The 25,892-nt window shown below is 49.5% G+C and overlaps 1 pseudogene; it reads left to right on the top strand.

Annotated features, from left to right (window-relative positions):
* Positions 1-1,049: 1,049 nt before the first annotated feature.
* LOC134971386 (5S ribosomal RNA) lies at positions 1,050-1,167 on the top strand (annotated as a pseudogene).
* The last annotated feature ends 24,725 nt before the right edge of the window (positions 1,168-25,892 follow it).

Below are 25,892 nucleotides of genomic sequence, written 5' to 3' on the forward strand. Positions count from 1 at the left end.
AAAAAGGGAGATAATATTAAATACAATTCACACATTGTATCTCCAACAGGTGGTGCTCAAGGTTCCCCTCCTTCAACAAGGAAGGGGATATTACTAAACCTTGGCTGTAGTCCCGAAACCGGACGCTTGGGTCAGACCTATTTTAAAATTAAAATCTCTGAACCTATACTTGAAAAGGTTCAAATTCAAGGTGGAATCGCTCAGAGCGATCATCGCCAGCCTGGAAGGGGGGGATTTTATGGTGTATCTAGACATAAAGGCTGCATACCTTCATGTTCCCATTTATCCACCCCATCAGGCGTACCTGAGAATTGCGGTACAGTATTGTCATTACCAATTTCAGAGTAATTGGCGGAAATGATGGTGCTCCTACGCAAGCAAGGAGTCACAATTATCCCATACTTGGACGATCTCCTAATAAGGGCGAGATCAAAAGAGCAGTTGTTGAACAGCGTGTCCCTTTCGCTGAAGGTGTCACAGCAACTCGGCTGGATTCTCAAAATCCCGAAGTCACAGTTGGTTGACTCGTCTGCCCTTCTTGGGTATGATTCTGAATACGGACCAGAAATGGGTTTATCTTCCGATAGAGAAGGCCCAGGAACTAATGACTCTGGTAAAAAACCTATTAAAGCCAAAACAGGTGTCAGTGCATCACTGCACTCGGGTCCTGGGAAAGATGGTGGCATCTTACGGGGCCATTCCCTTCGGCAGGTTCCATGCGAGGACTTTCCAATGGGATCTACGGAACAAGTGGTCCGGATCACATCTACAGATGCATCAGTTAATCGGCCATACTACCCTGAATACGCCCGATCCTGTCCAATCTCGGAAGCTAAGCAGGTATGGCCTGGTCAGTATTTGGAAGGGGAACCTCCTGAGAATACCAGGTGCAGTGGGCCATTTTTAAGGGAGAAACTTACATCCTATAAACCCCCATACACACTCTCTAATCTGGAAAAACTGTCTCAGACCATCATGGTATTGACTCATTAGAGTACAGAAAATAGAAGTGTTTCTCCCTCTCTTTTTCCATTTCTTTATTGATAACGGCCCACTGCCTTACTACCCCGAATACGCCCGATTCCATTTGATCTCGGAAGCTAAATAGGTATGGCCTGGCCAGTACCAGAACGGGAAACCTCCTGAGAATACCAGGTGCAGTGGGCCCAGTGTTACTCACCCCACCACATTTAATCCCCTAACAACCTCTCCCCCTTCCACTAAGGGAAGTTTGATCACATTCCTTGCTCCACCCTTTTCGCATTCCCCTTGAGATTTATCTTGACCCAATTCAGAATTTTGCCTATACTGCCTTCATCAGTGATATCCATAATTCAGGCTAGTACAGTGATTTTCTGGATACCCTGCATCTCAATGAGACAATTTGGTATCCCTTACTACTCCACTGATATTTTCACCATCTTTATCATCTTGTACCTCATTTGCTAAAAAGGTTAAACAAGATTTTTATACACACGAGTCCTAATTTTTTGTCCAACATCTCTTTCTTTTTATTCAAGGATTAAAATAAAGGTTATGTCTTAATATCTTTTCACTATACATATTATCCTTATTTTTTCAAATGAGTGCTCCCAAACAAGGGTTTTTTGTCTTTCCCTCTTGTCCTTTCCAGCATCAGTTAATCACCCTGTCCCCTAGGGCCAGGGTGTCTCTCCTATGGTGGCTGCAGAGTGCTCACCTTCTGCAGGGTCGCAGGTTCGCCATCCAGGACTGGATTCTGGTAGCCACGGACGCGAGCCTCCGAGGTGGGGGAGCAGTCACACAGGGAAGAAACTTCAAAGGTCTTTGGGTCAAGTCAAAAAACTTGTATTCAAATCAACATCCTGGAGCTGAGGGCCATACACAACGCCCTTCGGCAAGCGGAAACATTGCTTCGCGACCTACCGGTTCTGATCCAGTCAGACAACATCACCGCAGTGGCTCATGTAAACCGCCAAGGCAGCACAAAGAGCAGAGTGGAAATGGCAGAAGCCACCAGGATTCTCCAATGGCGGAAAATCATGTAAGCGCATTTTCAGCAGTTCATTCTGGGAGTGGACAACTGAGAAGCAGACTTCCTCAGCAAACACGACCTGCATCCAAGAGAGGACTTCTTTAGGAAGCCTTCGCACAGATTGCAAGTCAGTGAGAACTGCCATAGATAGACATGATGGCGTCCCGCCTCAACAAGAAGCTACAGAGGTATTGCACCAGGTCAAGAGACCCTCAGGCAGTAGCTGTAGATGCCCTAGTGACACCGTGGGTGTTCCAGTCGGTCTATGTATTTCCCCCTCTTCCTCTCATACCCAAGGTGTTGAGAATGGTAGGAGGGAGAGGAATGAGAACAATCCTCATTGTTCCAGATTGGCCACGAAGGACCTGGTATCTGGATCTGCAGGAAATGCTCACAGAAGATCAGTGGCTTTGTCACGATCCGGGTATCTGGACGCCATTTCTTACCCATCAGATGCCTCCTAAGGCTGGCTCAGCGCTCCAGGACCGGATCCCATCTGTTATCCTAATGTTCACATTCCTGCATCCTCTCCTGTCTCTCTGAGACGCTGTCACAGTAACGCCTTATTACATCTGGCATGGCGTCTCCCGCGGCCTCCGCCGCCGTCCCTGAGCTTCTGCATGCAGAGTGTCAGAGTGGCGATTACGTCAGCCGCGGCCTCCGCTGTGTCCGCGTGGTTGGATGTGCACTTGTCAGCCTGGCGTCTCCTGTCTCCAGTGGCCGGCGCCGCCATTACTGTTTTCATTACCACATGGATTACAAACCAAACTTCCCTCCAAGTGTCTGCATGGGCGCAGCAATCTTGGATTCTGTCAGCTGATCATTTCCTCCAATCTGTTGTCAGTATTGTTAATCTGCATAATTGCCTAGCCAATCCCTTCCTTGCTGCAGGTATAAATACACTGCGCCTGAGCAAGGAAGGCGTCAGTGCTTTGGTTGTCAAACCTAGTTCCAGTTTGTCTCTCTCCTGTGATTGTCTTCCAGGTTCCAGCTCCTGACTCAAGACTTCCACCATAGAGACCCGCACCAGCATTCCACCTGCGGTGTAGCCTGACTCTCCAATCCATTGTGGATTCATCTGTTTCCAGCTACAACATTACCTGCTTCCAGCTCAGCTTCCAGCAGAGTACAGCTTCCCTTAAAGGGCCGGTGTCCTTTCTACACTTTACCACTCTCCACCGGTATTATTATTTCTCCGCTCTCAAGTTCTACATTTCAGTTCATATTTCATCGCTCCCAAGTTCATTTATTATTTAACTGGTTCCAGCCAGTATCCACTCCGTGCTAACAACAGTCTGGTTCCAGCCAGTATCCACAGCAGCTGTGTTACCTTCAGCAACCCAGCTTTTCCTGGAACACCAGCTGGCACAATCCTGGGTTATCTCCATTGCTACAGTCGGGCCTGGTAAGGACTTTCCATCTAGAAGATCATAAGAACTATCTCACACTACCAGTGCCCTGTGGCTCCTGCCATCCTGTAGTACCCAGGAACTGTATTTATTATTTGCTGACTTTTACGTTTTCTTTTACTGCTGCTGTGTTGCGGAGTTGTCATAATAAACATCATTGACTTTTATCTAAGTTGTCGTGGTCACGCCTTCGGGCAGTTATTATTCATGTTACTTACATGTCCAGGGGTCTGATACAACCTCCCAGGTTCCGGTACATCTCAGCCCCTACAACTGAGGCTGCCTCCCGTCAGCTCAGGCCCTCAGTTGTGACAGTAAGCACTGACCTAATGAATCCAGCCGGAGACCAGGATCAAGCGGCCAGGCCGATGCAAGAGCTGGCAGCCCGACTAGAACATCAGGAGGCTGCACAGGGCCACATCATCCGCTGTCTCCAGGATCTCTCTACTCGGCTGGATGGGATTCAGACAACTCTCCGTGGATCAGGCGCATCTGGTGCGTAAACCACAGTGACTCCAGCTATAACCCCACCCACCTTACCCATTTCTGCTCCACGTCTTCATCTTCCAACGCCAGCAAAATTTGACGGATCTCCAAGATTCTGCAGGGGATTTCTCAACCAGTGTGAGATTCAGTTTGAGCTACAACCTGGCAATTTTCCCAGTGACCGTACAAAAATTGCCTACATCATCTCTCTTCTCAGTGGCTCCGCCCTTGACTGGGCATCACCGTTATGGGAGAGGTCCGACACCCTGCTATCTTCTTACACTGCATTCGTGTCAACATTCAGGCGCATCTTCGACGAGCCAGGCCGGGTAACCTCAGCTTCATCCGAGATTCTCCGTTTACGCCAGGGGTCACGTATTGTAGGACAATATCTGATACAGTTCCAGATCCTGGCATCCGAACTGGCATGGAACGACGAGGCCCTGTATGCTGCATTCTGGCATGGCTTATCTGAGCTTATTAAAGATGAGTTAGCTACCAGAGACTTACCTTCTAAGTTAGATGAGCTAATCTCACTCTGCACGAAAGTTGATTTACGTTTCAGAGAGAGAGCAACTGAGCGTGGAAGATCATCTGCTCCAAAATCTTCTGCTCCTCCTCCTCGTCAACTGTCACCATCTAAAGATGAGCCCATGCAAATTGGCCGTTCCCGTTTAACTCCTGCTGAGCGCCGAAGACGTCTCTCTGAGTCTCTTTGTCTTTACTGTGCAGCTCCGTCTCACACCATCAATGCCTGTCCCGAACGTCCGGGAAAACTCCAAACCCTAGCTCGCCCAGGAGAGGGCCGGCTAGGAGTAATGATCTCCTCTCCATCTCCTCATGATTGTAATCTCCCAGTCTCGCTTCAAGTTGCTCAACGTTATCGGAACGTCATTGCTCTCCTTGATTCCGGAGCAGCTGGGAACTTTATTACTGAAGCCTATGTTAAACGGTGGTCCCTACCCACCGAGAGACTTCCTTCCTCCTTTTCCTTAACTGCCGTGGATGGCAGTAAAATTTTTGATACTGTTATTGCTCTAAGGACTCTACCAGTTCGTCTGAGAGTGGGAGTTCTTCATTCCGAACTTATTTCACTTTTAGTGATTCCAAGAGCCACACATCCTGTGGTCCTGGGCCTTCCATGGCTCCGTCTTCACAATCCTACAATTGATTGGACGACTACGCAAATCCTGGCATGGGGTTCCTCCTGTGCAGAGACATGTTTGTTTAAAGTATTGCCTGTCTGTTCTTCCTCCTCCAGGTCGTCTGATGTTCCACCTCCTCCATATCAAGATTTCACGGATGTGTTCAGTAAAGCTTCTGCTGATATCCTTCCTCCTCATAGAGAATGGGACTGCCCGATTGATCTCGTTCCAGGGAAGGTTCCACCTCGAGGCCGAACTTATCCGTTGTCTCTGCCTGAGACGCATTCTATGGAGGAATACATTAAAGAGAACCTAGCAAAGGGGTTCATTCGACCTTCTTCTTCCCCAGCCGGCGCAGGCTTCTTTTTTGTAAAAAAGAAAGATGGTGGTCTGCGGCCGTGCATCGACTACAGAGGTTTGAACGACATTACCATCAAGAACCGTTATCCTATACCCCTGATTACTGAGCTCTTTGACAGAGTTAGCGGAGCTACCATCTTTACAAAGCTGGACTTGCGAGGTGCATACAATCTCATCCGGATCCGTGAGGGTGACGAGTGGAAGACCGCCTTTAACACCCGTGACGGACATTATGAGTACCTCGTCATGCCCTTCGGATTGAGCAATGCTCCAGCTGTCTTCCAGCATTTTGTCAATGAGATTTTCAGAGACATTCTATACCGTCATGTCGTGGTCTATCTAGACGATATCCTCATTTTTGCCAACGATTTAGAGGAACATCGTTTTTGGGTTAAAGAGGTTCTGTCCCGTCTCCGTGTCAATCATCTCTATTGCAAATTAGAAAAATGCGTCTTTGAAGTCAAGTCCATTCCGTTTCTAGGGTACATTGTGTCCGGTTCCGGACTAGAGATGGATCCTGAGAAACTACAAGCAATTCAGAATTGGCCGGTACCCTTAACCCTCAAAGGGGTCCAGAGGTTCTTAGGGTTCGCCAATTATTACCGAAAGTTTATACGAGACTTTTCCACCATTGTGGCGCCTATTACTGCTTTCACCAAGAAGGGTGCCAACCCGTCCAAGTGGTCTGAAGAAGCCATGCAAGCTTTTCATCTTTTAAAACAGAGGTTCATCTCTGCGCCTGTCCTGAAACATCCTGACATCGACTCTCCTTTCATCCTAGAGGTGGATGCCTCCTCCGTTGGAGTAGGAGCGGTGTTATCTCAGAGGGCTAAAGATGGCCATTTACATCCTTGCAGTTTCTTCTCCCGGAAGTTCTCCCCAGCTGAGCGCAACTATGCTATTGGCGACCAGGAGTTGCTAGCCATCAAGCTCGCTCTAGAAGAGTGGAGGTATCTGTTGGAGGGAGCTTCTCATTTAATCACCATACTTACAGACCACAAGAACCTTTTATACCTGAAGGGCGCACAATGTCTCAACCCTCGTCAGGCCAGATGGGCACTTTTCTTTTCCAGGTTCGACTTTAAACTCCAGTTCTGTCCGGGCTCTCAGAATCGCAAGGCCGATGCCCTTTCCCGCTCATGGGAGCAAGAAAATGAGTCAGAGTCTTCAGACAAGCATCCTATTATAAATCCGTTGGCATTCTCCACGGTAGGGATGGACTCTACGCCCCCATCAGGGAAAAGTTTTGTGAAGCCGATGCTAAGGAAGAAGCTCATGCATTGGGCCCATGCTTCCCGTTTTGCCGGACATACAGGTATCCAAAAAACCCTGGAGTTTATCTCTAGGTCCTATTGGTGGCCAACTCTGAAAAAGGACGTCTTGGAGTTTATTGCATCTTGCCCAAAGTGTGCCCAACATAAAGTATCCCGCCAGTCACCTGCGGGGCAACTGGTTCCACTATCCGTTCCCCGTCGACCATGGACCCACTTGTCGATGGATTTCATTACAGACTTACCCATGTGCAACAAGTTCAATACCATCTGGGTGGTAGTTGACCGGTTCACCAAGATGGCACACTTCATTCCTCTCACCGGTCTTCCGTCAGCTTCCAAGTTGGCTCAAGTATTCATACAAGAGATCTTCCGACTCCACGGTCTTCCTGAAGAAATTATCTCAGATCGAGGAGTTCAATTCACAGCCAAATTCTGGCGAAGTTTATGTCAAGTCCTCCAAGTCAAGCTAAAGTTTTCCACGGCTTACCATCCTCAGACCAATGGTCAAACCGAGAGGGTGAATCAGGACTTGGAGGCCTTCCTCCGCATCTATGTGTCCTCCTCTCAAGATGACTGGGTTCAATTACTTCCCTGGGCCGAGTTCTGTCATAACAACCAGTATCATTCTTCATCTGCTTCAACACCATTCTTCACTAACTTTGGATTCCACCCTAAAGTTCCTGAGTTCCAACCGCTTCCAGCAACTTCTGTTCCCGCAGTGGATATCACCTTGCATCAGTTTGCCAATATCTGGAAGAGCGTACGATCAGCTCTGCTCAAGGCATCGTTCAGGTACAAGAAGTTTGCGGATAAGAAGCGTCGAGCAGTTCCTGCTCTCAAGGTGGGTGATCGGGTATGGTTATCCACGAAGAATTTGAGGTTAAGAGTTCCCAGTATGAAGTTTGCACCTCGCTATATCGGTCCTTTCAAGATTGAACAAGTCATCAATCCTGTTGCTTACAGACTCCAGTTGCCTCCCTTCTTAAAAATACCCAGGACATTCCATGTTTCCCTGTTGAAACCGCTGATCTTGAATCGGTTTCATTCCTCACTTCCTCCAACTCCGAAAGTCCAAACTCAACGAGGCGTTGAGTATGAAGTGGCCAAGATCCTGGACTCACGTCACCGTTACGGTCAACTACAATATCTTATTGACTGGAAGGGTTATGGTCCTGAGGAACGTTCATGGACCAATGCTTCTGATGTCCATGCTCCTGCCTTGGTCCGGAGATTCCATTCCAAGTTTCCTCAAAAGCCAAAGAAGTGTCCTGGGGCCACTCCTAAAGGGGGGGGTGCTGTCACGATCCGGGTATCTGGACGCCATTTCTTACCCATCAGATGCCTCCTAAGGCTGGCTCAGCGCTCCAGGACCGGATCCCATCTGTTATCCTAATGTTCACATTCCTGCATCCTCTCCTGTCTCTCTGAGACGCTGTCACAGTAACGCCTTATTACATCTGGCATGGCGTCTCCCGCGGCCTCCGCCGCCGTCCCTGAGCTTCTGCATGCAGAGTGTCAGAGTGGCGATTACGTCAGCCGCGGCCTCCGCTGTGTCCGCGTGGTTGGATGTGCACTTGTCAGCCTGGCGTCTCCTGTCTCCAGTGGCCGGCGCCGCCATTACTGTTTTCATTACCACATGGATTACAAACCAAACTTCCCTCCAAGTGTCTGCATGGGCGCAGCCATCTTGGATTCTGTCAGCTGATCATTTCCTCCAATCTGTTGTCAGTATTGTTAATCTGCATAATTGCCTAACCAATCCCTTCCTTGCTGCAGGTATAAATACACTGTGCCTGAGCAAGGAAGGCGTCAGTGCTTTGGTTGTCAAACCTAGTTCCTGTTTGTCTCTCTCCTGTGATTGTCTTCCAGGTTCCAGCTCCTGACTCAAGACTTCCACCATAGAGACCCGCACCAGCATTCCACCTGCGGTGTAGCCTGACTCTCCAATCCATTGTGGATTCATCTGTTTCCAGCTACAACATTACCTGCTTCCAGCTCAGCTTCCAGCAGAGTACAGCTTCCCTTAAAGGGCCGGTGTCCTTTCTACACTTTACCACTCTCCACCGGTATTATTATTTCTCCGCTCTCAAGTTCTACATTTCAGTTCATATTTCATCGCTCCCAAGTTCATTTATTATTTAACTGGTTCCAGCCAGTATCCACTCCGTGCTAACAACAGTCTGGTTCCAGCCAGTATCCACAGCAGCTGTGTTACCTTCAGCAACCCAGCTTTTCCTGGAACACCAGCTGGCACAATCCTGGGTTATCTCCATTGCTACAGTCGGGCCTGGTAAGGACTTTCCATCTAGAAGATCATAAGAACTATCTCACACTACCAGTGCCCTGTGGCTCCTGCCATCCTGTAGTACCCAGGAACTGTATTTATTATTTGCTGACTTTTACGTTTTCTTTTACTGCTGCTGTGTTGCGGAGTTGTCATAATAAACATCATTGACTTTTATCTAAGTTGTCGTGGTCACGCCTTCGGGCGGTTATTATTCATGTTACTTACATGTCCAGGGGTCTGATACAACCTCCCAGGTTCCGGTACATCTCAGCCCCTACAACTGAGGCTGCCTCCCGTCAGCTCAGGCCCTCAGTTGTGACAGGCTTCTTCCTCTAAGACAGGACCGGTTGCAACAGGGGCCATGTCTATTCCAAGACTTACTGCGGCTGCGTTGGACGGCATGGCGGTTGAACGCCGGATCCTAGCGGATAACGGTATTCCGGATGAGGTAATTCCTACGCTAATAAAGGCTAGGAAGGACATGACATCTAAACATTATCACCGTATATGGTGAAAATATGTTTCTTGGTGTGAGGCCAGGAATGCTCCTACGGAAGAATTCCATCTGAGCCGTTTCCTTCACTTCCTGCAAACTGGAGTGAATTTCGGCCTAGAATTAGGATCTATTAAGGTTCAGATTTCGGCCTTATCCATTTTCTTTCAAAAGGAATCGGCCTCTCTCCCTGAAGTACAAACTTTTGTGAAGGGAGTACTGCATATTGTACCTCCGGTGACGCCTTGGGACCTTAACGTGGTGTTAAGTTTCATTAAGTCACACTGGTTTGAACCACTTAAAACGCTGGAGTTGAAAAATCTCACTTGGAAGGTGGTCATGTTATTAGCCTTGGCTTTGGCTAGGCGAGTGTCGGAATTAGCGGCTTTATCACATAAAAGCCCCTATCTGGTTTTCCATATGGATAGAGCGGAATTGCGGACCCGTCCTCAATTCCTGCCAAAAGTGTTTTCATCCTTTCATATGAACTATTGTGGTGCCTGTGGTTACGCGTGACTTGGAGCATCCCGAGTCCCTTGATGTGGTCAAGGCTTTGAAAATTTACGTGGCCAGATCGGCTACAGTCAGAAAAACAGAAGCACTGTTTGTCAACAAGATTGGTGCCCCTGCTTCAAAGTAGACTATTGCTCGCTGGATCTGTAACACGATTCAGCAGGCGCATTCTACGGCGGGATTGCAGTTACCTAAATCGGTCAAGGCCCATTCCACTAGGAAGGTGGGCTCTTCTTGGACGGCTGCCAGAGGGGTCTCGGCGCTACAGCTGTGCCGAGCTACTGCTTGGTCGGGTTCAAACTCCTTTGCAAAGTTCTATAAGTTTGATACCCTGGCTGAGGAGGACCTCCTGTTTGCTCAATCGGTGCTGCAGAGTCATCCGCACTCTCCCGCCCGTTTGGGAGCTTTGGTATAATCCCCATGGTCCTTACGGAGTCCCCAGCATCCTCTAGGACGTAAGAGAAAATAAGATTTTAAACCTACCGGTAAATCTTTTTCTCGTAGTCCGTAGAGGATACTGGGCGCCCGTCCCAAGTGCGGACTACTTCTGCAAGACTTGTATATAGTTATTGCTTAAATAAGGGTTATGTTATAGTCTCATCGGTCTCGGACTGATGCTATGTCGTTTTCATACTGTTAACTGGATAGTATATCACAAGTTATACGGTGTGATTGGTGTGGCTGGTATGAATCTTGCCCTTGGATTAACAAAAATCCTTTCCTGGTACTGTCCGTCTCCTCTGGGCACAGTTTCTCTAACTGAGGTCTGGAGGAGGGGCATAGAGGGTGGAGCCAGTGCACACCAGATCTAAAGTCTTTCTTATGGGCCCTACACACTGGCCGATATTTTGAAAGATATGAACGATCTCGTTCATAAATGAACGAGATCTCGTTCATATCTTTCAGTGTGGAGACTTAAGCGATGAACGATGCGCGTCCCCGCGCTCGTTCATCGCTGGTCTCCTGTCGGCTGTGCATGCAGGCCAATATGGACGATCTCGTCCATATTTGCCTGCACGTCTATGGAGCCGGGTGACGGGGGGAGTGAAGAAGCTTCACTCCCCCCGTCACTGCCCCCCCCGCCGCCGGGTCGCTCGTCGGCCGTATCGGCCGTCGGGCACCTCGGCCAGTGAGTAGGGCCCATTAAAGTGCCCATGTCTCCTGCGGAGCCCGTCTATCCCCATGGTCCTTACGGAGTCCCCAGCATCCTCTACGGACTACGAGAAAAAGATTTACCGGTAGGTTTAAAATCTTATTTTTCCAAGTTACATGGGAAAAGGGATGATACTAAGGCATTTGTAGTACGCACCGTGATGAGAGGCTGGGCCAGGATGGAGCCAAAGAGGCGTGATATGCGCGAGCCGGTAACAATCGAAAGGCTAGCGAAAATCATGCGCATGGTACCAAGCGTCTGCAGCAGTGAATACAAGGTAAAGCTTTTCAGGGCCACATTCACAATGGCTTTCAGTGGAGCGCTTAGAGGGAAGAGTTGGTAGTGGCGTCAAATAGGGCTGTAGGAACTGGGATGCTATTCAAGAATGTTTTGCTCAACGAGTATATGGTATTGTGTAGAATACATAAGTCAAAGGTAGGAAAAGAGAGATGTATACAGCTGGCTAGGCAGCAGGAAGCCGCAGTATGCCCTGTCGTGGCAGTGCAGGTTTTTTGGGGGGTGAGGCCACCAGGAGGGGAGAACTTTCTCGCACACGCAGATCAGGCCTTCCTCACGAGGTACCAGTTCGCTGCGATCCTGAAGAGATGCGGGACAGCTTTGGGCTGGAAGGCCAAGAGGCTTGGTACGCACTCCTTTAGGATTGGCGCGGCGACAATGGCAGCCAACCAGGGTCGGTCAGTAGAAGAGATTAAAGGGCTGGGAAGATGGAGGTAGGACAGTTTCAAAACATACGTCAGGCCGGGAGTAGGGCCGGCATCGCTAGAACACGCTTGGTATTATACTAACCCCCCCCCCCTTCCTTCCTGTGTTTTCAATGTTTCACAGAACCCAGTGGGAAGAAGCATGTGTGGGTCATCGGCCATTCATACATACACTGGATGGCAGAGAGGGCGGCAGGAGGCAGGCACCGTGTCCTCGTTTGGCAACAGGGGCATGGCATGGGTCCAGGCCAGGGTAGTCATGAGAAGAGCGGAGCAAGCTACAGGGCGGCCTGAAGAAATAGTTTTGCACCTTGGGGGAAATGACCTCGGTAAGAACAAGTCGCTAAATATTATTAAGCTGGCGCAGGAATACATTGCGTGGATAAAAGGGCAGTGGGGATGCATGCACATAATATGGTCAAAAATCATCCCAAGGTTGGCCTGGCGGGGAGCCAGGGCGGGGACCGGCATAGACAGGGCCAGAAAGAAAGTGAATGTAGCCGTCAGTAAGTTTGGTCACAGCCAGTAGGGGAAGCGTCATTCACGGAGTACACCTGTCCAGCATTGGTCTGGACATATTCAACAATGCTTTTCAGGATGTCCTCGAAGTCTTGGGGTTGTAGCCGCATGGTGTTGCTTCAGCCCCGCTGCTAGCGGGACCTTGTGTGGCGGGGAGGGAGCGGTGTGCAAGGCATTGAAAGTAGGGGATTGTCAGAATGCCTCGCATATTCACCAATAGGTAGCAGCACGCCTGGTTCCAGCAATAATGCGGCATGGGCCATACGGGTTGCGCGCTAGGTGAGGGTGTTGTGCGGATGGTAGCTGGTCCCAAATTGATAGGGGGCGTTGTCGCATTCCCACAAGGTTGGAGCGGACAACCCCCCAGGTGGTTAAACGTAGAGAAAACCTTTTGGCACACCGTTCACTCTTCCGTGCCCTGCGATTGGTTTGTTGTGATTATGTTATGATTAATAAAGCTGTGACCAATTTAATTGACCAAGCTATGCAGTTTTGTTTCATTTATTTGGCTGGCTAAAATGCGGGGGGCACTGGTGGCGAAATCATCATCCTTACGGGGGCGAAAGAGCCAGAAATGGCATGCCTGTCCCCTATCTAGCACCTCTGTCCCTGCCGGCCAGTGGATGCCGGCTGGGTTAATTGCGGGGGAAGGGGGCAGCAGGGGGGTTTAAAACAGGCAGCTGGAGGGGAGGGAGCCCTCTTACCTCAGGGCTGCGATCAGGACACCCACCCACCCAGCCCTCATAAGTTCACACAGTTATGTCACGCATTTATTGTCATTATACATGTTTGATGTGTGTTAAAAACAAAACAAAACATTTTTTTTCTTACGTCCTAGTGGATACTGGGGTCTTGTACTTTAGTACCATGGGTATAGATTGGGCATTTTAAAAAAACAGACTCAGTTTAGAAAACTGTACCCAGGAGCCGGGTGCATTTCTCTGGAGCTCCAGAGAGTTTCCTTTGGTTTTTATTTTAGTTTATTATTTTCAGGTAGTCCTGGTTGGCAACCAGGCTACTTGCTTCGTGGGACTTAGAGGGGGGACCGAACCAACCTCCGGAGGGTTAATGGTTCGTAATCCCAGCTGACAGGTCACTGAGCTGCTGAGGTGCTGGTCACATATCGTCAGTATGTGTGCCCACAACGGAGGCCGCCACCCTCTAACAGATGCCGAAGTACAAGGTGCGGTGAGTGTTACACAGGGGTTCCCGATGCAGTTTGGCGGCAAGTCACGCGGCAGTCACGGGCCCAGAGCTGCAGTGCCCGCCACGGGCAAACTGGTTAAACCCTCAGTGCTCACTGTTTCAATAAAGGCTTTGTGTGTACTGTCTGCATATATGATATTGTTTGTAACATAGCCAGTATAAAAATTTAGATCAGGGACTGCGCGCCATTACAGGGGGCGGGGCTTACCGGAGCGGGACCTGAGGCGGGAAGGCGCCATTTCCTGTGCTGTGGATCAGGCTGCATGCACGCTGCTCCTCCTCCGGGGACCCACGCTGCTACAGGACTCTGTACTGGTACCAGGAGGTCATAGTAAGGGGGGGAACACATCAGTGGTAGAGTCGCTGCACTACTGTCAGGTCATACATTTAGTTACACATATTATACTGCTGTATTCTGTGTGCTGGTATCCGCTCCTCAGTGTCACTCCAAGGGCTCTCTGGGGTCTGTGTGGAGGTGTTTGGATAGTGGGCTGTGCTGTTTTACAGTTGTGTAGGATGTCCGTGAACATGGTAATGTGTACTGCTTGTAATTGAACCCCATCTCCAGTGGGGTCACTCATGTGTGAGCAATGTTCCTTATCACCACAGGGACCCAGCTCACAGGCACCTGACTGGCTTGATAGCTTTAAAAGCACGATTCAGAATGTCAATTCAGAATTAGCTGCAGCTAAAAGAAAGAGACAGGTGTTAAAGCATTCTTTCTCTTACGTCCTAGAGGAGGCTGGGGACTCCGTAAGGACCATGGGGTATAGACTGGCTCCGCAGGAGACATGGGCACTACAAAGAACTTTAGAATGGGTGTGCACTGGCTCCTCCCCCTATGCCCCTCCTCCAGACCTCAGTTGGATCCTGTGCCCAGAGGAGACTGGGTGCATTACAGGGGAGCTCTCCTGAGTTTCTCTGAAAAAAAAAGAATTTTGTTAGGTTTTTTATTTTCAGGGAGCACTGCCGGCAACAGGCTCCCTGCATCGTCGGACTGGTTGGAGAGAAGCAGACCTACTTAAATGATAGGCTCTGCTTCTTAGGCTACTGGACACCATTAGCTCCAGAGGGTCGGAACGCAGGTCTCACCCTCGCCGTTCGTCCCGGAGCCGTGCCGCCGTCCTCCTCACAGAGTCGGAAGATAGAAGCCGGGTGAGTATAAGAAGACAGAAGACTTCACAGGCGGCAGAAGACTTCAGATCTTCTCTGAGGTAACGCTGCGCGCCATTGCTCCCACACACAACACACACTGCAGACACTGATGGGTGCAGGGCGCAGGGGGGGCGCCCTGGGCAGCAATAATAAACCTCTAGGACTGGCTAACCGGCATATATAGGCAATATATATTAAAATCCCCCGCCAGTATTGAAAAATTGAGCGGGACCGAAGCCCGCCGCTGAGGGGGCGGAGCTTGATCCCACAGCACTAACCAGCGCCATTTTCTCCACAGCACACTGCAGAGAAGCTGGCTCCCCGGACTCTCCCCTGCTGAACACGGTGACACAGGGCAAAAAAGAGGGGGGGGGGCACTTGTAAGGTGCAGTGAGTGTATAGATAGACATATATTTATGTTGATGCGCTGTTTATCTAGGAATCTTGTTTCCAGTGTCAGTTGGCGCTGGGTGTGTGCTGGCATACTCTCTCTCTCTCTCTCTGTCTCTCCAAAGGGCCTTATTGGGGAACTGTCTCCATATAGATATATCCCTGAGTGTGTGGGGGTGTCGGTACGCGTGTGTCGGCATGTCTGAAGCGGAAGGCTCATCTAAGGAGGAGGTGGAGCAGATGATTGTGGTGTCTCCGTCGGCAACACCGACACATGATTGGATGGATATGCTGAATGTTTTAAATGCAAATGTGTCTTTATTACATCAGAGGTTGGACAAAGCAGAGTCCAGGGATGGTACAGGGAATCAATCCATGACTTTGGCTGTGTCACAGGGCCCTTCAGGGTCTCAGAAACGTCCCCTGTCCCAAATAGCAGACACTGATACCGACACAGATTCTGATTCCAGTGTCGACTACGATGATGCGAGGTTACACCCAAGGGTGGCCAAAAGTATTCATTATATGATTATTGCAATAAAGGATGTTTTACATATCACTGATGATCCCTCTGTCTCTGACAAGAGGGTACACATGTTTAAGGAAAAGAAACCTGAGGTAACTTTTCCCCATCTCATGAGCTAAACGCGTTATTTGAAAAGGCTTGGGAAACTCCAGACAAGAAACTGCAGATTCCCAAAAGAATTCTTATGGCGTATCCTTTCCCTGCGCAGGACAGGTTACGGTGGGAATCCTCACCCAGGGTGGACAAGGCGTTAACGCGCTTGTCCAAAAAGGTGGCGCTGCCGTCTCCAGACACGGCCGCCCTCAAGGATCCTGCTGATCGCAGGCAGGAAACTACCTTGAAGTCAATTTCTGCACATACAGGGGCCTTGCTCAGACCGGCAATAGCGTCGGCTTGGGTTTGTAGCGCTGTTGCGGCTTGGACGGATACCTTGTCAGCTGACATTGATACCCTGGATAGGGATACCATTTTATTGACCTTAGGTCACATTAAAGACGCAGTCTTATATATGAGAGACGCTCAGAGAGACGTTGGTCTGCTAGGATTGAGAGCCAACGCCATGGCGATTTCTGCTAGGCGAGCCCTGTGGACCCGCCAATGGTCTGGTGATGCCGACTCAAAGAAGCATATGGCAGTTTTGCCTTACAAAGGTGAGGATTTATTTGGGGAAGGTCCCGCGGACCTGGTTTCCACAGCTACCGCGGGCAAATCTACTTTTTGACCTTATGTTTCCCCACAGCAAAAGAAAACGCCGCAATATCAGATGCAGTCCTTTCGGTCGCATAAGTCCAGAAGAGGTCGGGACTCTTCCTTCCTCGCCAGAGGTAAGGGAAAAGGGAAAAAGCAACCTGCTACGGCTAGTTCCCAGGAGCAGAAGTCCTCCCCGGCTTCTACTATATCCACTGCATGACGCTGGGGCTCCACTGAGGGAGTCTGCGCCGGTGGGGGCACGTCTTCGACTCTTCAGCCACGTCTGGGTTCAGTCAGAGGTGGATCCTTGGGCAATAGAAATTGTGTCCCAAGGTTACAAACTGGAATTCGAAGACGTGCCTCCTCGCCGGTTTTTCAAATCGGCCTTACCAGCTTCTTCACCAGAAAGGGAGATAGTTTTAACTGCTATTCAAAAACTGTGTCAACAACAAGTGGTTGTCAAGGTTCCCCTACTTCAACAGGGGCAGGGGTACTCTTCAACCCTGTTTGTGGTCCTGAAACCGGATGGCTCGATCAGACCCATTTTAAATTTAAAATCCCTGAACCTGTACTTGAAAAAGTTTAAATTCAAGATGGAATTGCTTCGGGCAGTTATCTCCAGCCTGGAAGGGCGGATTTTATGGTGTCACTAGACATATAGGATGCATACCTTTATGTCCCCTTATATCCCCTTCATCAGGCGTACCTAAGATTCGCTGTACAGGAATGTCATTACCAGTTTCAGACGTTGCCGTTTGGGCTTTCCACGGCCCCGAGGATTTTCACCAAGGTAATGGCGGAAAGGATGGTGCTCCTGCGCCGGCAGGGAGTCACAATTATCCCGTACTTGGACGATCTCCTGATAAAAGCGAGATCAAGAGAACAGTTGCTGAAAAACGTGTCGCTCTCCCTGAGAGTGCTGCAGCAACATGGCTGGATTCTCAATCTGCCAAAGTCACAGTTGCTTCCAACGACTCGGCTATTTTTCTTGGGCATGATTCTGGACACAGAACAAAAGAGGGTTTTTCTACCGATGGAAAATGCCCAGGAACTCCAGATCATGGTCAGAGACATGTTGAAACCGAAAAGGGTGTCATTTCATCAATGCACTCGAGTGCTGGGGAAAATGGTGGCGTCCTACGAGGCCATCCCCTTCGGCAGGTTTCATGCGAGGACTTTTCAGTGGGATCTTCTGGACAAATGGTCCGGGTCCCATCTTCACATTCATCAGAAAAACAGCCTGTCCCCAAGGGCCAGGGTGTCTCTCCTGTGGTGGCTGCAGAGTGCTCACCTTCTAGAGGGTCGCAGGTTCGGCATTCAGGACTGGGTTCTGGTGATCACGGACGCGAGCCTCCGAAGATGGGGAGCAGTCACGCAAGGAAAACATTTTCAGGGACTATGGTCAAGCCAGGAGGCTTGTCTACACATCAACGTACTGGAATTGAGGGCCATATACAACGGCCTACGACAAGCGGAGAATCTTCTTCGCGACCTACCGGTTCTGATTCAATCAGACAACGTCACAGCCGTGGCTCATGTAAACCGCCAAGGCGGGACAAGGAGCAGAGTGGCAATGGCGGAAGCCACCAGGATTCTTCGCTGGGCGGAAAATCACGTAAGCGCTCTGTCAGCAGTCTTCATTCCGGGAGTGGACAACTGGGAAGGAAACTTCCTCAGCAGACACGATCTCCATCCAGGAGAGTGGGGACTTCATCAAGAAGTTTTTGCAGAGATAACAAGTCTTTGGGGACTTCCTCAAATAGACATGATGGCGTCACGCCTCAACAAGAAGATTCGTAGGTATTGTGCCAGGTCAAGGGACCCTCAGGCAGTAGCGGTATACGCCCTGGTAACACCGTGGGTGTTTCAGTCGGTCTATGTGTTCCCTCCTCTTCCTCTCATCTCAAAAATATTGAGAATCATAAGACGAAAAAGAGTTCGGACAATACTCATTGTTCCAGATTGGCCTCGAAGGGCCTGGTATTCAGATCTTCAGGAGATGCTCACAGAAGATCCATGGCCCCTTCCTCTCAGGGAGGACCTGTTGCAGCAGGGGCCCTGCGTATTCCAAGACTTACCGCGGTTACGTTTGACGGCATGGCGGTTGAACACTGAATCCTAGCTGGGAAAGGTATTCCGGAGGAAGTCATCCCTACTCTGATAAAGGCTAGGAAGGAGGTGACGGCGAAACATTATCACCGTATCTGGAGGAAGTATGTATCTTGGTGTGAAGCCAAGAATGCTCCTACGGAAGATTTCCACTTGGGCCGTTTTCTCCACTTTCTACAGACAGGAGTGGATATGGGCCTGAAGTTAGGCTCCATTAAGGTACAGATTTCGGCCCTATCTATATTCTTTCAGAAGGAATTGGCTTCTCTCCCAGAAGTACAGACTTTTGTAAAGGGAGTGCTGCACATCCAGCCTCCTTTTGTGCCCCCAGTGGCACCTTGGGACCTTAACGTGGTGTTACAGTTCCTAAAATCTCACTGGTATGAGCCTCTTCAAACAGTTGAATTAACATTTCTTACTTGGAAGGTGGTCATGTTGTTGGCCTTGGCATTTGCAAGGTGGGTGTCCGAATTGGCGGCTTTGTCTCACAAAAGCCCCTATCTGATTTTCCATGTGGATAGAGCAGAGTTGAGGACGCGTCCTCAATTTTTGCCTAAGGTGGTTTCATCGTTTCATATGAACCAACCTATTGTGGTGCCGGTGGCTACGGGAGACTTGGAGGATTCCAAGTCCCTGGATGTAGTCAGGGCCTTAAAAATTCACGTAGCCAGGACGGCTCAGATTAGGAAAACAGAGGTACTGTTTGTCCTGTATGCGGCCAACAAGGTTGGCGCTCCTGCTTCTAAGCAGACAATTGCTCGCTGGATCTGTAACACGATTCAGCAGGCTCATTCTACGGCTGGATTGCTCTTCTTGGGCGGCAGCCCGAGGCGTCTCGGCGTTACAGCTTTGCCGAGCAGCTACTTGGTCGGGTTCAAACACCTTTGCAAAATTCTACAAGTTTGATACCCTGGCTGATGAGGACCTCATGTTTGCTCAATCGGTGCTACAGAGTCATCCGCACTCTCCCGCCCGGTTTGGAGCTTTGGTATAATCCCCATGGTCCTTACGGAGTCCCCAGCATCCTCTAGGACGTAAGAGAAAATAAGATTTTAAACCTACCGGTAAATCTTTTTCTCCTAGTCCGTAGAGGATGCTGGGCGCCCGTCCCAGTGCGGACTATCTTCTGCAAGACTTGTATATAGTTTTTGCTTACATAAGGGTTATGTTACAGTTTTGATCAGTCTCGGGCTGATGCTGTTTTGTTTCATACTGTTAACTGGTTCGTATATTCCATGTTACACGGTGTGGATGGTGTGGGCTGGTATGAATCTTGCCCTTAGATTAACAAAAATCCTTTCCTCGTACTGTCCGTCTCCTCTGGGCACAGTTTCCCTAACTGAGGTCTGGAGGAGGGGCATAGAGGGAGGAGCCAGTGCACACCCATTCTAAAGTTCTTTATAGTGCCCATGTCTCCTGCGGAGCCCGTCTATACCCCATTGGTCCTTACGGAGTCCCCAGCATCCTCTACGGACTAGGAGAAAAAGATTTACCGGTAGGTTTAAAATCTTATTATTGGTTGTATGGCTTAAGCAGCAGATGCCAAGAAGGTTTCTCAGGCCCCTCTAGGGGTTTCACATAAACGCTCACTGCCACAAGTGCTCCAGTCTGATTCGGATTCTGATCAGCCTGATGTGGATGATGATGATATGGATGAGGACAGCTTGCTGCCCTGGGGTGGAGGCTCTAATTTTTGCTGTAAGAGAGGTCCTCCACATACTGGATCTGGAGGCAGAACCAGATGAGGAGTTATACTTTAATGTTAGACCCAAATACTCAGCAACTTTTCCGGTGTCTAAGGAACTAAACTCCCTGGCCAGGGAGGCTTGGTTGAACCCTGATAAGAAATGTAAAATTCCTCAGAGGTTTTTAAATACCTTTACCCTCCCAGCTGAGGACAGGAAAAAAACCCTGTCAGTCGATATGTCTGTATCCAGACTATCTAAGAAATTGGTACTGCCAATACCAGGGGCTATATCCCTGAAAGAGCCGGCTGACCGTAAAATTGAGACCCCAAGGGGTCTCCACCACTTCCATAAGTTATCGTGGTAAGTCCCATAAATCTGCACCTGCTGTCTCCCTGGACCAGACCACCGGATCCCCTGCCGCTAAGCCTTCCGTGTGACGGTTGGCCCCAGTGGCAAGGCGATTTCAGGTAGGTGCTCGCCTTCAGCACTTTGCCCATGTGTGCTGGGATCCTTGGGTGAGGGATCTCATTTCCCAAGGAAACTGGCTGGAATTTCAAACACTCCCTCCTCACAGGTTTTTCAAGTCGGGCTTACCAGCTTACTGCAGAAAAAGTTACCCTGCAAGAGGCTATTCAAAAACTTTTGCAGACAGGGGTGGTGGTTCCTGTACCTCCTCCGTTACGCAACAGGGGCTTTTACTCCAGTCTTTTTGTCGTTCCCAAACCAGACAGTGTGTCCCATCTTGAACCTGAAGTCTCTAAACTCATATCTGCGGGTGTTCAAATTCAAGATGGAATCCCTGCGGGCGGTGGTGTCCGCTCTGGAGGAGGGGGAGTTTCTGGTGTTTCTGGATGTCAAGGATGCTTAAGCTTACCTACACATCCCCATATGGCCCCCTCATCAGGCTTACCTCAGGTTCGCCATATTGGACGACCATTTCCAGTTTCAGGCCTTACTCTTTGGATTGTCCACAGCTCCGATGGTGTTCACCAAGGTCATGGCAGAGATGATAATGCAACTGCGCATGATGGGAGTGAACATAGGCCCTCATTCCGAGTTGTTCGCTCACTAGCTGCTTTTAGCAGCATTGCAAACGCTAGGCCGCCGCCCTCTGGGAGTGTACCTTAGCTTAGCAGAAGTGCGAACGAAAGGTTAGCAGTTCTGCTATTAAATATTTCCCTGCAGTTTCTGAGTAGCTCCAGACCTACTCCTATATTGCGATCACCTCTGTCCGTTTAGTTCCTAGTTTGACGTCACAAACATGCCCTGCGTTCGGCCAGCCACTCCCCCGTTTCCCCAGCCACTCCTGCGTTTTCGTCTGGCACGCCTGTGTTTTTTAGCACACTCCCGGAAAACGCTCAGTTACCACCCAGAAACACCCACTTCCTGTAAATCACTCACCGATCAGCAGAGCGACTGAAAAGCGTCGCACAGCCCTGTGTAAAATTGCTTAGTTTTGTGTGAAAGTACTTAGCGCCCTGCGGCCCATACGCATGCGCAGAATTGCCGGTTTTTAGCCTGATCGCAATACTGCTAAAAACGGCAGCAAGTGAACAAATCGGAATGACCACCATAGTCCCCTACTTGGACGATCTCCTAATAAAGACTGTGTCCAGGGAGCGTCTGCTACACAGCATTGATCTGACAACTCGACTACTTACGGATCATGGGTGGATACTAAATTTTCAGAAATCTCACCTGGAACCGACCCAACATCTTCAGTTTCTGGGAATGATACTGGATACTGTATCTCAAAAGGCGTTTCTCCCGGTGGACAAGGCCTTGACTATCCAGGCTATGGTCTGCTCTGTGCTCCATCCTCGCAAGGTGTCCATACATCTTTGCATCCGATTACTGGGCAATATGGTGGCTGCTTATAAGGCAATCCAATAAGGTAGATTTCATGCCCGACAATTTCTATTGGATCTGCTGGACAAATGGTCAGGTTCTCACCTTCACATGCATCAGGAAGTGACCTTATCTCCAAAAGTCTGGAGTTCTCTATTATTGTGGCTACAAGTTCCTCATCTGGTAGAGTGCAGGAGTTTCAATAACCACTCGTGGATTCTACTGACAATGGATGCTAGCCTCCGGGGTTGGGGTGGCGGTGACCCAAGGGGCCCAGTTCAAGGGGATATGGTCAAGACAGGAATCTGCTCTGCCCATAAACATCCTAGAACTCAGGACAATTTACAATGCTCTTCTGCAGTCTTCTCATCTCCTGAAGGATTGGGACATCCAGGTTCAGTCGGACAACGCCACGGCGGTGGCGTACATAAACCGAAAGGGAGAACGAGGAGCAGAGCGGCGATGTGAGAGGTGTCAATGATCCTCCTCTGGGCAGAGACCAATGCAAGGGCCATTTCAGCCATATTTATTCCAGGAGTGGACAACTGGGAAGTAGACTTCCTCAGCAGGCACAACCTCAATCCAGGGCAATGGGGCCTACATCCTCAGGTGTTTCAACAGTTAATTTACCGGTGGGGCTGTCCGCAGTTAGATCTGATGGCTTCTCGTCTCAACAAGAAGCTATGCCGTTACTGTTCCAGGACGAGGGATCCACAGGCTGTAGCAGTGGATGCGCCAACAGCACCATGGACGTACCAGTTTGTGTACCTGTTCCCTCCTCTACCGCTAATCCCGAGGGTGCTAAAAAAGCTAAGAAGGAAAAGTGTTCAGGAAATTCGAATTGCCCCGGATTGGCCTCGAGGGGCATGGTACTCGGACCTCCTGTCAATGTCTCTGGAGTATCCCTGGCCTCTGCCGCTCCAAGAAGATCTTCTTCAGCAAGGTCCGTTCGTCTATCCAGACTTACAGCGGCTACGTTTGACGGCTTGGAATTTGAGAGGGAGATTCTAGCAAGAAAGGGTCTTCCCTCCCGAGTTATTTTCCACCATGGTCCAGGCCAGGAAGATGGTTACATCAAAACATTATCATCGTATCTGGAAAAAGTATGTTTCCTGGTGTGAAAGTAGAAAGGTTTCTACCGTGGAATTTAGAATTGTCATTTTATACTTTTTCCTGCAAGCGGGAGTGGATATGTGCCTACGTTTAGGCTCCATCAAAGTCCATATTTTGGAGTTCTCTATTTTCTTCCAGAAACAACTTGCCATGTTGCCGGAAGTACAAACTTTCCTAAAGGGAGTTCTTCAATTGCAACCGCCCTTTGTCCCAACCACGGCTCCGTGGGACCTCAATGTGGTTCTGTCCTTTCTCCAATCAGATTAATTGAACCCTTACATAGGGTGGAGTTAAAATGTCTCACCTGGAAGACGATGATGTTATTGGCATTGGCGTCTGCCAGGCATGTCTCTGAATTAGGGGCCTTATCTTGTAAGAGCCCTTATTTGGTTTTTCATGAGAACAGGGCGGAACTTAGGACTCGTCCTCAGTTTTTGCCTAAAGTGGTGTCAGCTTTTCATGTGAATCAGCGTATTGTGGTTCCAGTGTGGACTGACGCTTCCGTTGGTCCTGAGTCCTTGGATGTGGTCAGGGCTCTGAAGATTTATGTCAACGGTAATCTGAGTCGCTGTTTGTCCTTTATGATTCCTCCAAGATTGGTCAGCCAGTTTCCAAGCAATCTGTTGCTCATTGGCTCAGGTTGACCATTCAACAGGCCTATACTTCGGCAGCTCTGCCCTTACCGAAGCCTGTTCAGGCCCACTCAACAAGGTCAGTGGGGTCTTCCTGGGCAGCTGCCCAGGGTGTATCGGCCCTACAGTTGTGCCGTGCTGCAACCTGGTCTGGTTCGAACACGTTTGTTAAATTCTATAGGTTCGATACCTTGACCAAGGATGACCTTCAGTTTGGTCAGGCGGTTTTACAGGGGTCTCAGCACTCTACCACCCGTTTGGGAGCTTTGGGACTTCTCCATGGTACTAAAGTACAAGACCAAGTATCCACTAGGACGTAAGAGAAAATAAGATTTTACTTACCGGTAAATCTATTTCTTGTAGTCCGTAGTGGATGCTGGGGACTCCGTAAGGACCATGGGGAATAGACGGGCTCCGCAGGAGACAGGGCACTTTAAAAAAGAATTTGGATACTGGTGTGCTCTGGCTCCTCCCTCTATGTCCCTCCTCCAGACCTCAGTTAGAGAAACTGTGCCCGGAAGAGCTGACAGTACAAGGAAAGGATTTTGGAATCCAGGGCAAGACTCATACCAGTCACACCAATCACACCGTATAACTTGTGATAAACGTACCCAGTTAACAGTATGAACAACAACGGAGCATCAGATCAACCCTGATGCAACCAAACATAACCCTTATTTAAGCAATAACTATATAAAAGTATTGCAGAAGAAGTCCGCACTTGGGACGGGCGCCCAGCATCCACTACGGACTACGAGAAATAGATTTACCGGTAAGTAAAATCTTATTTTCTCTAACGTCCTAGTGGATGCTGGGGACTCCGTAAGGACCATGGGGATTATACCAAAGCTCCCAAACGGGCGGCAGAGTGCGGATGACTCTGCAGCACCGAATGAGCAAACACAAGGTCCTCATCAGCAAGGGTATCAAACTTGTAGAACTTTGCAAAAGTGTTTGAACCCGACCAAGTAGCCGCTCGGCAAAGCTGTAATGCCGAGACCCCTCGGGCAGCCGCCCAAGAAGAGCCCACCTTCCTTGTGGAGTGGGCTTTTACTGATTTTGGAAACGGCAATCCAGCCGTAGAATGAGCCTGCTGAATTGTGTTACAGATCCAGCGAGCAATAGGTTGCTTTGAAGCAGGAGCACCCAGCTTGTTGGGTGCATACAGGATAAACGACGACTCAGTTTTCCTGACTCTAGTAAACGACGACTCAGTTTTCCAGACTCTACATAAACCTTCAAAGCCCTGACCACATCTAGTAACTCGGAACCTTCCATGTGAGAAATTTTTACTCCACGGTTTTGAGTGGCTCAAACCAGTGTGACTTCAGGAAACTCAATACCACGTTAAGATCCCAAGGTGCCACTGGAGGCACAAAAGGAGGCTGAATATGCAGCACTCCCTTTACAAACGTCTGAACTTCAGGTAGAGAAGCCAGTTCTTTTTGAAAGAAAATGGATAGGGCCGAAATCTGGACCTTAATGGAACCCAATTTCAGGCCCAAAGTCACTCCCGACTGTAGGAAGTGAAGGAAACGGCCCAGCTGGAATTCCTCCGTAGGGGCATTCCTGGCCTCACACCAAGCAACATATTTTCGCCATATACGGTGATAATGTTTAGCCGTCACGTCCTTCCTAGCCTTTATCAGCGTAGGAAGAACCTCATCCGGAATGCCTTTTTCTGCTAGGATCCGGCGTTAAACCGCCATGCCGTCAAACGCAGCCGTGGTAAGTCTTGGAACAGACAGGGCCCCTGTTGCAACAGGTCCTGTCTTAGAGGCAGAGGCCATGGGTCCTCTGTGAGCATTTCTTGCAGCTCTGGATACCAAGTCCTTCTTGGCCAATCCGGAACAATGAGTATTGTTCTCACTCCTCTTTTTCTTATGATTCTCAGCACCTTGGGTATGAGAGGAAGAGGAGGAAACACATAAACCGACTGGAACACCCACGGTGTCACTAGTGCGTCTACAGCTATCGCCTGAGGGTCTCTTGACCTGGCGCAATACCTCTGTAGCTTTTTGTTGAGGTGGGATGCCATCATGTCCACCTGTGGCAGTTCCCACCGACTTGCAATCTGCGCGAAGACTTCTTGATGAAGTCCCCACTCTCCCGAGTGGAGGTCGTGCCTGCTGAGGAAGTCTGCTTTCCAGTTGTCCTCTC

The sequence above is a fragment of the Pseudophryne corroboree genome, chromosome 11 (genome assembly GCF_028390025.1).
Source record: "Pseudophryne corroboree isolate aPseCor3 chromosome 11, aPseCor3.hap2, whole genome shotgun sequence".
In the NCBI taxonomy this organism is placed as follows: Eukaryota; Metazoa; Chordata; class Amphibia; order Anura; family Myobatrachidae; genus Pseudophryne; species Pseudophryne corroboree.